At 34.9% G+C, this 13,039-nt stretch overlaps 1 protein-coding gene across 1 annotated transcript in view; it reads right to left on the reverse strand.

Moving 5' to 3' along the window:
* LOC139987824 (uncharacterized) overlaps positions 1 to 13,039 on the reverse strand; it is a 94,589-nt gene that overhangs the window by 79,416 nt on the left and 2,134 nt on the right. The window contains exon 2 of the mRNA XM_072004539.1: positions 12,641 to 12,805. The gene's annotated coding sequence lies outside the window, so the exon portion shown is untranslated. The remainder of the gene's footprint in view (positions 1 to 12,640; positions 12,806 to 13,039) is intronic.

Here is a 13,039-nt window from a genome sequence, read left to right on the forward strand (position 1 = left end):
CGTATAATATTCGTATAGTTTCCTGTATCCACCTCGTAGTAGAAGAAAAACACTTACACCGTTGTTTCTCAGCAACCCTTAAATAACACCTTTACCAGTCTCCTTCGTGATTTATTCTCTTAACATCGTCAAAAAATAAGAACCTTCAGAGTGTCTCGAACGTCACCAACGAAAAAGATCTCGACGACGTAGCATTCCTCGTCAGCGCCCTGTCTAATGGGCGGTGCGGCATCCGGAAACGCGAAGAGACGAGGAAAAAGGGGAGGGAAGAGACGAGGAACGTTCATCGGCACCCTTTGCCGCCGTTTTTTGTTTCGCAGCTCCTCGAGGTGGGAAGAAAAAAGCGGGCAAAGTATTCTCCGCTTAACGCAGAGCCAACTGTGCGTCGCCGCGCGGCTTCTTAACGAGAAAACGCCCGAAGAGAAAGAGAAAGAGAGGCAAAACGAGACAGTCGACCTGCCTATTCATCGAACAGCTGCACCTTAGGCGGCTGCATTTCGCGATATTAAAGGGCGTCGTTGACTTCGAGGGTCAAGTATTTATTGGCAGCCGTCGCGTCGCGTCGCGACGTCGCGGCGTCTACGCCGCGCGGATACACGCCTCGTAAAGCCGATATTCAGACAGAGAAACAGCGAACCTCGCTCTCAACAGTTAATAAACATTTTTATTCGTAGGTTTCCTTGCTCCTTCCTGACTCGCATAGGTTCCATATGGTAGCTGTTATTGAATAAAAACAGCGAATTTCTAAAGCAGCGTTCACACGATCAATATCGTGATGATTATTTCAGTCCTCGACATTAATATATTGATCGTCTGGAAGGTCTCTTACGTACGATAATGTTGAAAACCTGAAGTACCGACTGCAATATTGGCGATAATATCGATCTGGTCGGTCTGGTCTGAACGCTCCCCAAGGAACGTGAAATGATGTAATAAAAAATGAAAAGCGCGATTGCGAGACAGCGTTCAGAGAGATGTTGCTGTATCGCGGTGAGAAAAACGAATGTGCAAAGTTTTGGGATTAAGAATTTTACTCCAGATGAAGAGAACTTAAGAATTTCGCAATTTTACAAGATTTGCGTGCCAGGAAGTAGCCTTTGCATAAATGTAAAATTGCAAGTTTCGTGTGAAAAGGGAAGAAGAGACGCAAAATGTCCAACGTTTGTTTTCCAGGCTTACGTAGCGAATCCGCACGCTTCGCCCACGGCAGCTAATAAAAATTTTTATTCGTCGACTTTCTTATTTCTTCGTGGCTATCGTAGGTCCGTATATATCATAGATAGCTGTTATTGGATGGAAACAGAAAATTTCTTAGGAACATGGAGAGTAATAAGAAACGAAAGATACGATCGTATGAAGTGTGCAGAGACATGTCGAAGGATTGTGGGTTAGGGAAAGTAATGTAAACCGTATTATTGGAAATTTCTGTTGAGAATTTTAGGTAAATCTAGGTAAAGAAGATTTGGGGATTTTGCGATCGTGTGATCTTGGTGTGTCAGGAAGTAGCCATTGAATGGATTTAAATTTATAGGAAATGCGAATAGGGGAAAGGAAGAAGTGGCTGCGAAAGAAGATGTAAAAGATTTGGAGATTTCTTTTCTTATCTAGCGGGACTACGAGCCTCGACTCGGTGGCTAATAAAATTTTTATTCGCTTTTCTTCTTTCTTCGTGGCTGTCATGAGTTTGTATGACAGCCATTAGGGCGTGGAAATAACGAATTTTCAGGAAACGTAAAATAAATTCGTAAATAGATATGATCGCCAGAAAATGTTCGAGGTATTGAAGTTTAGAAAATGGAAATGGAAATTGTTAGCGAAGAAAATATTCTAAAAAAAGATTATTGTAAATTAAGGAACTTCGAGAACCTTGCGATCTTAACGCATTGCAAGGTTTTGAACTCGTTGAAATTTATTTGTAGTTTTACGTGAACAGAGGAAAGGGATAATTGAAAGGAAAATGTGAAAGATGTTAGAGTTGTTCTCCAACGACAGCATTTGAAGGTTTCATGGTTTTTGTTAATTAGAAATTTGTTATGTTGGAAGATGATCATCGTTCGATCGTTGTAAAGTTAATATCGTTTTAGCTTCACTTGAGTTTCTAGCTCGACGAAGATCTCGAACAATGGAGTTTCTAAGGGTTTTGTAATTTTGATCATCGAAAGTTTAATGTCTTGAGAGGTTGTTGACAGCGATAGCTTTTGTAAATTAGTTGAAATTTATTGAGCGTTTCGAACAGATTGTCGAAGTATCGTTTACAATGCAGACATCGTGTGAACCGGATAACATTCACGTTGTTTCAGAATTGCAGAGTTACGAAATGTTGTTCGAAATTAAATAGTTTCGAAATTTGTCTGGAAACCATCGTGAGTTTCGAGACAAGCAGAAATAATTATTTTGTTACTTCGATGATTGAAACATGATCGATGATGGTCTATTTTTCGAATTATCGACTCAGACCTATTGAAGATTGAAGAATGAATCACGGTATGGTAACAATATACAGATAATATAAAAGTAATATTGAAAGGCCTTTCTCGATGTGATATCGTCTGAACGTTGTAAAGAGGCACAGTTACGTTGGATTGGCATAAAAAGCGAGTGGTTATCGTTAAGTACATACATAAAAAACAGCATTAAGGTCAATCCTCGGTTCATTTTTCATGACGTTGTTAATATAATAATGAAAAAAAAGACCGAACGAATTTCTTCAGCAAATATTCAACCTGGCGCTTATATGCATATAATCGCTCTCACAATATTTATGGAAAATTGTTAATTTTACTTTAATCTTCTATTTAATTTCATAATGTAGTATTTAACCTATCTTTCGAGAAAATAGTTATTATCATTTTATAACTTATTTTCTATAATATATTCGCAAAAGCTATCAACAAATTTTTGGAATATTTTCATAAGACCGTGTATGTAACTTGCAATTCACATGACATTATGCAGGATTGAAGACACCCTACATATTGTAATTATTATAAATAATCGGGGCTTTCATAAAATTCGTGTATCATAAAATCGAACGAATTTCTGTTTAAAATCGTGCCAATACGTATTACGCGGGAATATAATTTCATTGGTAGCAGTCTGACGTTGCGTCTGACTACAAACGGTTCATTTCCCTTTACGCGGTAACAATCTTGCCCTTCCGTTCGTTATCCTATCTTTCATCGAGCGTGTACACGTTATTTGGTGTAGCGTATTGAATCAGAATTTTGCAGAAACATTGCGCTGGAATTCCATTTAGAGTTTCCAACGTTTTATGAACGTTTACCATCATAAAAGCAGTTTACGATTTTCTTTTTATGCGCCGTACAATTCTCTGCGAGAAAATTTCAAGACCGGAAGAACAATCGATCCACGACCATGAACAGAAAACGAAATATTGTTCATAGAATCGCGGAATTATAGGAAAATATATCGCTAAAATAATCGAAGATATTGAATTGTTCGAAGAATTCCCAACGAAATTTAGAAGAAATTTGGTGACACCGTATTTTTATAGAATCGGCGTTTCATTAAACTTCCAGAAATATTTATTATTAGACGATCGGGGAAAATATTTTCCAAATAGAAGAGTAAAACAAATTAATGATATTCTAGCTTGGTTAACATTTCGATCGACTTTCTTTTTTCATCGAGAGATAGACGAAGAAGTAATAAGTTGCTTCTGTAAACTTTCCGAAAAACTTACAACTCTCAGCAAAATATTCTTCCAAATAGTTGCGCCGCGATGTTTAGCGTCTTCTCGTCACGAAAGAAATATTTCCTAACGATCAAAGAACGATTAATTCTCGATAAATATTTTCATCGTGATAGTAGATGTTCTTGCTTAATTAAAAACAAGATTCTTTTCATTGGTCGGTATTAAACTTTTCTCTTTGATTGGTACGTTTCTCGATATAGAATCACGTTTCGAACAAGTCGAAATAAAGCAAACCGAAGACCAACAGTGGAAGCTCGCGAGTATCGTGGAAAATGGAATGAAAACTTTCACTCAATATTTGTTCGACGCGAATCGAGTCAATGGAACGAATAATGGCAAGGGAAAAAAAGGTATAATTGATTGGCACCGGGTGGAAGATGAAGATCCTTGTGACTATAGAGACTAAGCTAATTAGATCGGCGGTACGAGCGAGAGTTAATCCTTAAGTGGGCAAAAAATCTGCCCGGATACGCGGCGAAGGCCTGATTTGAATTTGAATCCTTTAACGCGTCCTCTGATCTTCAATATCCTCTTTGAATACCTTTGAAGTCCTTAAATTAAAACCCGTGCGAGCGAAACTTGCCAAACCTAGCTATTAAATAAGACCGAAGGAAATCTATTGAAAATCTACCGTCAGCTAAAAGTTAGTTGAAATGGTTTTCAGTAAAATCTACTTCGATATTCGATCTCTACCTATATCCAAAACAGTGAGCGTGTAAATAGGTACAAGTATTTTCTCAAGTTATGTCTCAAATATATTCTTCGAATTTACTATGATAAGTAAACGTTATAATGAAACATTGCAAATTTTAAACATTAATGCGATGTTTCAGAGTGTACGTTTCATTATAATTGTAATATTATCCTCTAAGAGAAATGGTATCTCTTTTCATCCTGATACATACCGGGTGTACGAAAAGGTCGGGGCGAAACTTGTATTACGTATTAACGAGGTCAAGTAGGTAAAAGGAATTTGAAAATACTTTCTCGAAGAATTAGAAACTATCGCAGATTTCCGGGAAAGTTTTTCTTCGTTTATAAAAGCGTTATAGAAACAGAAGACCAGCTTTGAGAATCCAGAATGCATTTACCGCTATTTCTACGACAGTAGAAATATTCGAAGGAGTTTGATAATCGTTCGTTCGACGAATAGAGCGCTGCATTTGTACAGAAGGAAGAAATTTCCAACTATTTATTTTTTTATTACAACTGCCAAAGCAATTAAAAGGATATGCAACCCTGGAAGCCTAAAAAAAGTAAAGTGCATAAAACGTATACTTTCACCTATAACTATTTGGTAAAAGATCAATATTTTTACTTGAAGCAACATTATCCTTATCTCTGCGTTCGTATATTTTTTATTACGTAAAATTACAAAATGGCGATGTGGCACAACATTATCTGACTCCGTATTCAGCAGAACCTTGTTTGCTTGCACCACAGCGGCAAATGCGATCCGGGCCGTAAGGAGCAAAAAATGTTCTACTAACTTATACGAAAATAAATAATCTCCGACGTAGCTTACGACTTTTTCATAACTTTGCCTTGTTGAGGACAAAATTGTTTTATTTTTCGCTGAAGATGAACAACTTTTAATATTTATCAAAATTACGATATTAAGAAAACTGTAACATTGTAGATAATGTTACGCGGAATAACCTATAAAAATTTCAACTTAATCGGATGAAGAGTTTCGGAGATCAACTGGACGCAAGATAGCAAAACATAGTTTCGAGAGAAAAATACGTTTAAAATTTTAAGTTAATCTTTCTCTAAAATGAAAGAGTGCACTCGTATTCGTGTTACAATTTCGCCAATTTTTTAACATTATAAAATACCGTTTCACTATACTATTCTATATATATCCAGCCTTGAAAAAAAGCGAAGAAAAAGTTTTTTGAAGTCGACATGTTTGCACACGCCCTTAGTAAAACTTTTTAAACGTTTAATTCAATACAGAATTTTCGGACGTAGATTTATATGAAGCTTTCTTATCTACTTGACCTCATTAATGCATAGTATACGTTTTGTCCTGAATGTTTTGGACACCCTGTATGTGCACAAAACATATTTTCCCTGTAGATACCACGGAAGTAGAATTTCAAAGCATCGAAAAACTCGATTTTCCTCTAGAATCAAGTTTGTTTTCATTTAAATTACAGGCAGACTTATCGAACAACTCGGAGCACAATTTTTCACGCTTGCAGCTAAATACAACTAATAACTATGGAGAAGTGAATGAACTAAATAATTGGAAATAAACTTCAGAAATAAACGCTTGAACCACACCAGAATTATATCTTCATCTACCTTCGTTTAGGGTAGGTTTCACTTAAATTATATATGGCTAAAATCACTGGCTACGCTAATAAACAAGCGACATTAACCTACATAACAGAAAATAGTAGAATACATTACACTGTCAACGTTAACTACCAAATATAACTTCAAGTAGACCTGAGAATTAAACAACCCAACCATACGAGAAGTACATCCTCGTTTTCCTCTGTTTGAGGCTTCACATAAGTTAGATTCAGTGAACATTACAGGTTGCATTATCAAAGAAAACCACATCAAACTCAACGATTTCTATCAAACACGCGTAATTTCAAACAAACGTCGGAATTAACGTGTTCTTGTTAGAAGAATTCTCTATGAGATAGCAGATTTCGTATAAATGGATTTAATATCCTATGTGATTGAAGCTAAGTTAAAATTGTTTTAAATAAGTAATTATTACGTGCAAGTTACTTTAAACAGATAGTTTATTCAAGCTTTTCTTAAAACTTAAAATTACTATATATTTGAAGTTTTTCTTAAAATATATAGAAGAAGCTCGTGGATATTTGTAGTCTTCGAATTTCGATATTTATTAATTTTATAATTTTCACATATATAATTGTAGAATATCTATAGGAAATTAATAGGATAATTACAGGGGAATATTTCGAATTGTAAAACTTTAATATTTAGAAGAGGATATAAAAATAATTATTAGCAGGAGTAGCATAAATCCTAAAATAAAATGTAAAGCAAACATTGTAGATGTTTAAACTTTAATACGTAATTTTACCAAGTTTTTTACACGAAATATAGTAGGGAAAATATCCAGTCTAAACGGAAAGTTTCGCGTGATAAGTATGCAGCCTACGTCGCAAACTACAGTTAAAACGTTTGAAACACCCCTGGAAGCATAGTCGTTAGTGAAGAAATAGTGAAGTCATAAATTATCGTATCATACGCCTCAACGACGTCGATTGATGTCATTCTTTAATCATTCTGAACATCTCTTAAATTGTGGTTACCATCAACATTCGAGACATTCGTAGTTTTCTCCTCCACTGATTTTAAGACCTTGCGGTAATACACCCTCGTTTATTTCTCGTTTAAAGTAAATTTCGTTTAAAATTCGTTTAGATAGCGATTCAAAGTGACACGCAGTCTTATCAAGCAACACACACCGTAGTCTTTACAATTTCTATCAGACATAATCCCGACTAAACTTCAAAATTAAACGTTTCGACTACTATCACGAATAAATGTTCGTTTTTCCATCATTATGGGTAAATATCATCTAAATTAGATCGATTCAAATAATTGTAACGTCATAATTTGTAACATCTAACAAACACACCTTCGACAAATTTCATGTATCTCTCATCCTGCAAATAAGAAGACTCTTATTTCACTGTCTTCTTACTTTCCCTCGTTTAGAGCGCAGTAGAATTTTATTTAATTGAATTCGTGTAAAAACGAACAATTAATATGACTGGAACGCAGATTGTAGTACACCGATTGTCGTCGTTTCCTGTGACCTTTTCTATTCCGATAAATAAAGTTCCGGTAATAAAATTTCACTTGAGCAAATGGAGTTCAGATAAATGGAATTCCAGCGTACATCTTAGTTAAATTAAATTCACTGAAAGTCGTACGTCGACTCGCCAATCGATCCACGTGAAATAATCCCAAGATCAAGCAAACACACCGTCAAAGTTAAATACTCCGAACGAACAGTTAATATAACTGGAATTCAGGCAATACTAATTCACTCGTTCTCTTCGCTTTAATCTTCTTTTTATTCCGATAAATAAATACCAGATAATAAAATTGCATTTCAATAAACACACTTCGGATAAATGGAATTCTGCAATAGATTTCGCTCAAATTACACTCACAATTCACATTAAATAATCTTAACCTTGTCAATCGTATACACCCTCAAAATTAAATATTCCAGCCCTCTTTATTCACCAGCCTATGTCCTCGCTTTTTCCCCTCATGTTCAAAATGTTTCGTCCACTCGGCATGATATTCGCACACATATTCACACACGCAATATTCAGGCGAGAAGAGACGATACGTACGGTTCATGGCACACGTACGCATGCTTATAATACAAATAACTTGGTGTCGAGGCTACGCGATATTACACAGCCTACATATGCATGATATCCCGCCTCGAACCAGCGACACGACACCATTGTTTCGGCCAGATAATACGGCCATTGAACGTGTACACAGGATAAAGAAATAAATCCTTAGCGAACGCATATTTCGTGCTGACTCGTTGAATTCATTAAGTCGCCGGTATCGTCCCTGACTGTGAAAATAGAGCGTGAAAAGGCATGCAACCACGATAAGTCGCGTGTACTCAACGTTTACGATCGCGAACAATGGTCCTTTCCGTGTTCATTGGCGAAATCGTTTCCCTTCGATAAATAGTAGTAAAAATTACGAATATTGGAGATATTTTCCTAACTATTGCATATACGTAATGATGTTAAATTTATATCTGAAACACGCGTTTCTGTTTGATTTCCCTGGTCGTTAACAATGAGATGTATGTGAACGTAAAATTGATTGGGTTACGCTTTATATTATGTCAGTGAATTATGTGTATTATTTTTTTATATCAAGTATTATGTATTATTAGGTCGTCCGAAAAGTTTCTTTCGTTTTATAAGAAAATAATGGATGCACAACATTTTCAGTTTTATATTATTTTATCGAATTACGTATGATCCATTTTGTTCTATCAAGATAAAGATCACAATGTTTGATAGATTAAGTTTCACGTTTGTGTAAAGATGCATCGTTGTAAAATACGTGTCTGTAAAAAAAAGGACACTTTCCGGACAACCTAATATTATATATTATTACTGTATTTTTGTTATTATATCAGTATCGTATAAATTAAAAAGTCTGACTCTAGCGTAGTGTCCGGACTGCAAAACTTTCGGCTAGAATGACATTTTTCGGGGATTTTTTGAGATCGCTGGAACCAAAAATGAAGGTTGTTTTTCACGGAAATGAAGGGTGTAAAATTTCCGACAACCTGCTGACGTTTGAAGTACTCGTGAATTTTGACGATACTTTTTTAAAAATTTCATATTCGTTACCTACCCTGCGACTTATTTTGTATATTTTTGAAACGTGAACGCTGTGTTAGTTTTGAGATATGTTTTCTAACTAACTGCTATCATACAGAAAACGATAAGCCACAAAATTGACAACATTGGTTGTGCCATTACTTATCTTGCCGCTTATCGTTTACCACTCTCGTATGACATGGATTTCTACAGTTCTTACGCGAATCTCTACTTTTCGGTTAAGGCTTTTGTCGGCCAAATGTTCACGAGGCCGAATTTTCAAAACCGTTCACTTTTGCGAAGAATCGCTCTCATTTTTGACTGTGGCAACTCAGAAAAAAAAATACATATATATTTACTTTATCCAAAACTTTATTTAGTCTTGGTATTCTTTGTGCCACTTTTCTTTACGCTTGTTGATTGTATTGAATCAAAGCGACGGACGAAAGGAAGTTTAAAAGATATCATCTTCTATAACTTTGTTATAATTTTAAAAAACAGAATTCTATTTCACAGCAGCAACGAATAGACGCAACTACATATCCTAAAATAACCAATTGTTACCAATATGGTGAAGGGTATCTAGTAAAAAGTTACTTGAATCTTTCCTTCGACTTTTCTTACCTATAACACAATATAATAATTCGTTTTTAATTGGTGTATTTTTAATCGACAAATTAGCTAGATTTAATAAGGAAATCATTACGAATATCTCGTGCAACTTTTTACCTTCTCCTCTATACCAAATTCGAATATTCATTGAATTTTAATGACCTATTCTTTCAGTCGTGTTGAAGAAAATATGAATTTACATATAGATACGCGAATTAGCTATAAACTTGTTGGATTAAATGACGAACAATATCCCAATATTCTATAGTGTATACCAAATTCTACACATGTTACTTTATGTTCATTATGAAGGCACTAGTTAGTAAGTAAAATTTCCATTGCACAATTTCCTCCATAAATTACAAAACTACAGACTTAGAGCCTGAAATACTCGACTGTACGCCGGTTTTACAAGAGTTTTTTTATGGTCTTTGGAATGCGAGGACATTAACGATATGAGAAAACCATGAGACGATATTTGTTTGATAAAAGTTTCTTTCTGAGTGCATAATTCCCATTTGGATAGGTAATGGCGGTATTATTGCTGGTGATCCTTCTATTCCTAGGCGAAGAGATAGCGGCTACTTGCTCCCTTGGCGAAGTTCGAGGGAATATTGCCGAGATGAAGCACGTTTAAGGAGATAATACGTTCATAGACTGGATTCTTTTCTTCCTTGCGGAGATGTACGGGATGACTCCCAAAAGGAGGTCGATATGATTCTTTATTACGTAATAATAGTTCTGCAGAGAATGCTTAGTTTGGGAAATATACTTTATAGTTCTATTCCTTTTCCCGCCTGTCTCCTTCCACTTGTGTGAAATCGTCTTTCGATCAGAATATTTGTCATTCGTCAGAGAAGATATTTTTGATCAAGTAAATCGGAATTTGTAATTCGTGTCAGAGTAACATTGAGCATAACGATATTTAAATCTTTTACGTTCAAACAGGTGAAAAGATTAAAAATAAAGAAGCACGTAATTATGTGTATAGAAGTTTTATAAATTACTTGTATAAAATAATTCAGAATCGAAGATTCATATTGGAATAATATTAAACTTGTAGTAATAAACGATGTCTATGTTCGTTATATTTATAAGAAAACAAAAAAAAAAGAGCAGTATAATTATATTTCGAACATTTACACAATTTATATATTACGAGAACTTTACTACGTTTGAAGATAAATTAGTTTCGATAATACAAAATCGAAGATTCATATTGAAATCTCGTTAAACGTAAAAATGATTGAATTTTTGTCTGTAAAAACGAAGAGAGCAATTTATCTACATTTATATTTAGTTTATCCATCGAAGAATTATCGAGGACTCGCTGAAAGTTCTCGATAACAGGAAACATAAAATGGAAATGAAAGGAACTGTAAGATTATAATTTTCTTAACAATTTGCACATAAATCTTTTCTATTGAAATTATAATCGATGATGGGTAGTTTTATTGACAATGCAGAATCCAAGGGATATCTATTTCGAGGAATAATGATAATGAGGCGTCTATTCAATCTGACCCTATTATCTACTCGTATCGTTGAACAGTTTTACCCCATAGGTAGCTTTCAAGCGAGTATTCCTATTATCTCCTGCAGCGAAGCCTTTGAAAATTGACAACTTAAAAAAGAGACGTAGAAGAGACAAAGAAGCGAAGTTAATGTCAGTATCGAAGTACTTAGAAACGATTAATTTTTACCGATATTTCCTATGGAATTAAAATTAATAAATTGATTAATAATCGAAATATGTAAATTTATACATTACAGTAAAAAATTAGTTCGAAGCAGCTGAAGCTTAAAATAAGTATACTTTTTAAGTAAATTTTTTAAGCTGTGAAGATAATTAATAGACAACAAAGAGCTTCTCCCTAATTGATGGAGAATTGCTATCAATCTTCATTTTGAACAATGCAAATTCTTTTATGTTCAAAGTTTCATAATAAACCCAGTCTCATAAATCACTTTTTCAAGATATCATTGCGTGATATATTAATTATCACGGCCTGAAGAAGGATGTCCACGTCAATAAACTTCAATAAAATGACCATCGAATCAATTGTCTCAATTTCCCCGTCGTTCAAAAGTTTTCATAATGAAAAATGATCCCTCGTACAAATTTTCGCAGACTGAAAAATTACGCCCGATAAAAATATTAACATGGCGAAATATTATCTTATTTCATATAATTTTATTTACACGTCTCATATTTAATCGTGTCTTCTTTGTTTCGAATTTTATGGGATAAGAATTATCCTCTCAAAATACCTCTCCAAAATTTTAAATAATGAAAATCACCTCGTAGAACTTAACGCAGCAAGAAACGACTCTACTTTTAACATCTCTTCGGTGAATATGACTTCTCTTGGAAATGTACACAGTGCAGAATATTCTACAAGATGTAAAGCTACATCCGAATTACCACATAATGAAAATTATGCTTCCTTTAAAATTCGACGTAGTACGAAGTCAATTTACATCGAACGTTTCGTCTAATGAAAAATCTCCTCTCTTCCAAAATTCATAACGCCACTCTACTTCTAAAATTCATTATATTAAAAATCACAGTTTCTTTTAACATTACATGTTAATTAGCAGCGTATTTATAGTTATACGCTATATTTATTTCTAAAAATTACCGACATTTCGCGTATTACAAATTTACCCTCCCTTCGCAATTTAACCTAATAAAATTCGCCTTTCATTCGTCAATAAATCCAACAGACCAACGAATCGTTCTTCGTTCTCAATTTTTCCTAGTACTGTACATACTGAAGATTTATATTCCTTTGCATTTTAAATACGAGTTTGAAAGCACAAAAGCGCCAAATTTAAAGAACTCACGTTGAAACTTTACGGATTGTAAATTTACTCTTCGTGTTAATAAGGTTGATCATCCGAAGGTCTTAATCACGAGGCATGCAAACGTGCACGTATCTACCTGTTCATCGGTGGTGCTCTTCAAACGTAGTCTCGTTGCGTGAACACGTGCACCGATCAGGATCGCTCTGACGTTATACGACGTATCAGCACACGTAGCAGCTGCGCCAACTCCCCGTTTCTGGGTCGAAGATCCCGATTTACCGAGGTTCGTGCGTCGTTTCTTCTGCAAGCGTGCAAATCGTCGCGATTAGAGATGTTCTTCTTTAAGCATAACGCACGATCTTCTTTCGAACGTGTCTTTCTCCTTCAATAGAATATTCCACGCTAGGATCGCGAGTTCAAAACGATACTAGCGCGAAAATAAGAAAAACCGACTTCCTTAAGAAACGAATGAAAAGTCGAATGTAAATTAGAAGAACACGATATGAAAGAGGATGATTCAGGTTTCATTATTGAT

The sequence above is a fragment of the Bombus fervidus genome, chromosome 5 (assembly GCF_041682495.2).
Source record: "Bombus fervidus isolate BK054 chromosome 5, iyBomFerv1, whole genome shotgun sequence".
Classification (NCBI taxonomy): Eukaryota; Metazoa; Arthropoda; class Insecta; order Hymenoptera; family Apidae; genus Bombus; species Bombus fervidus.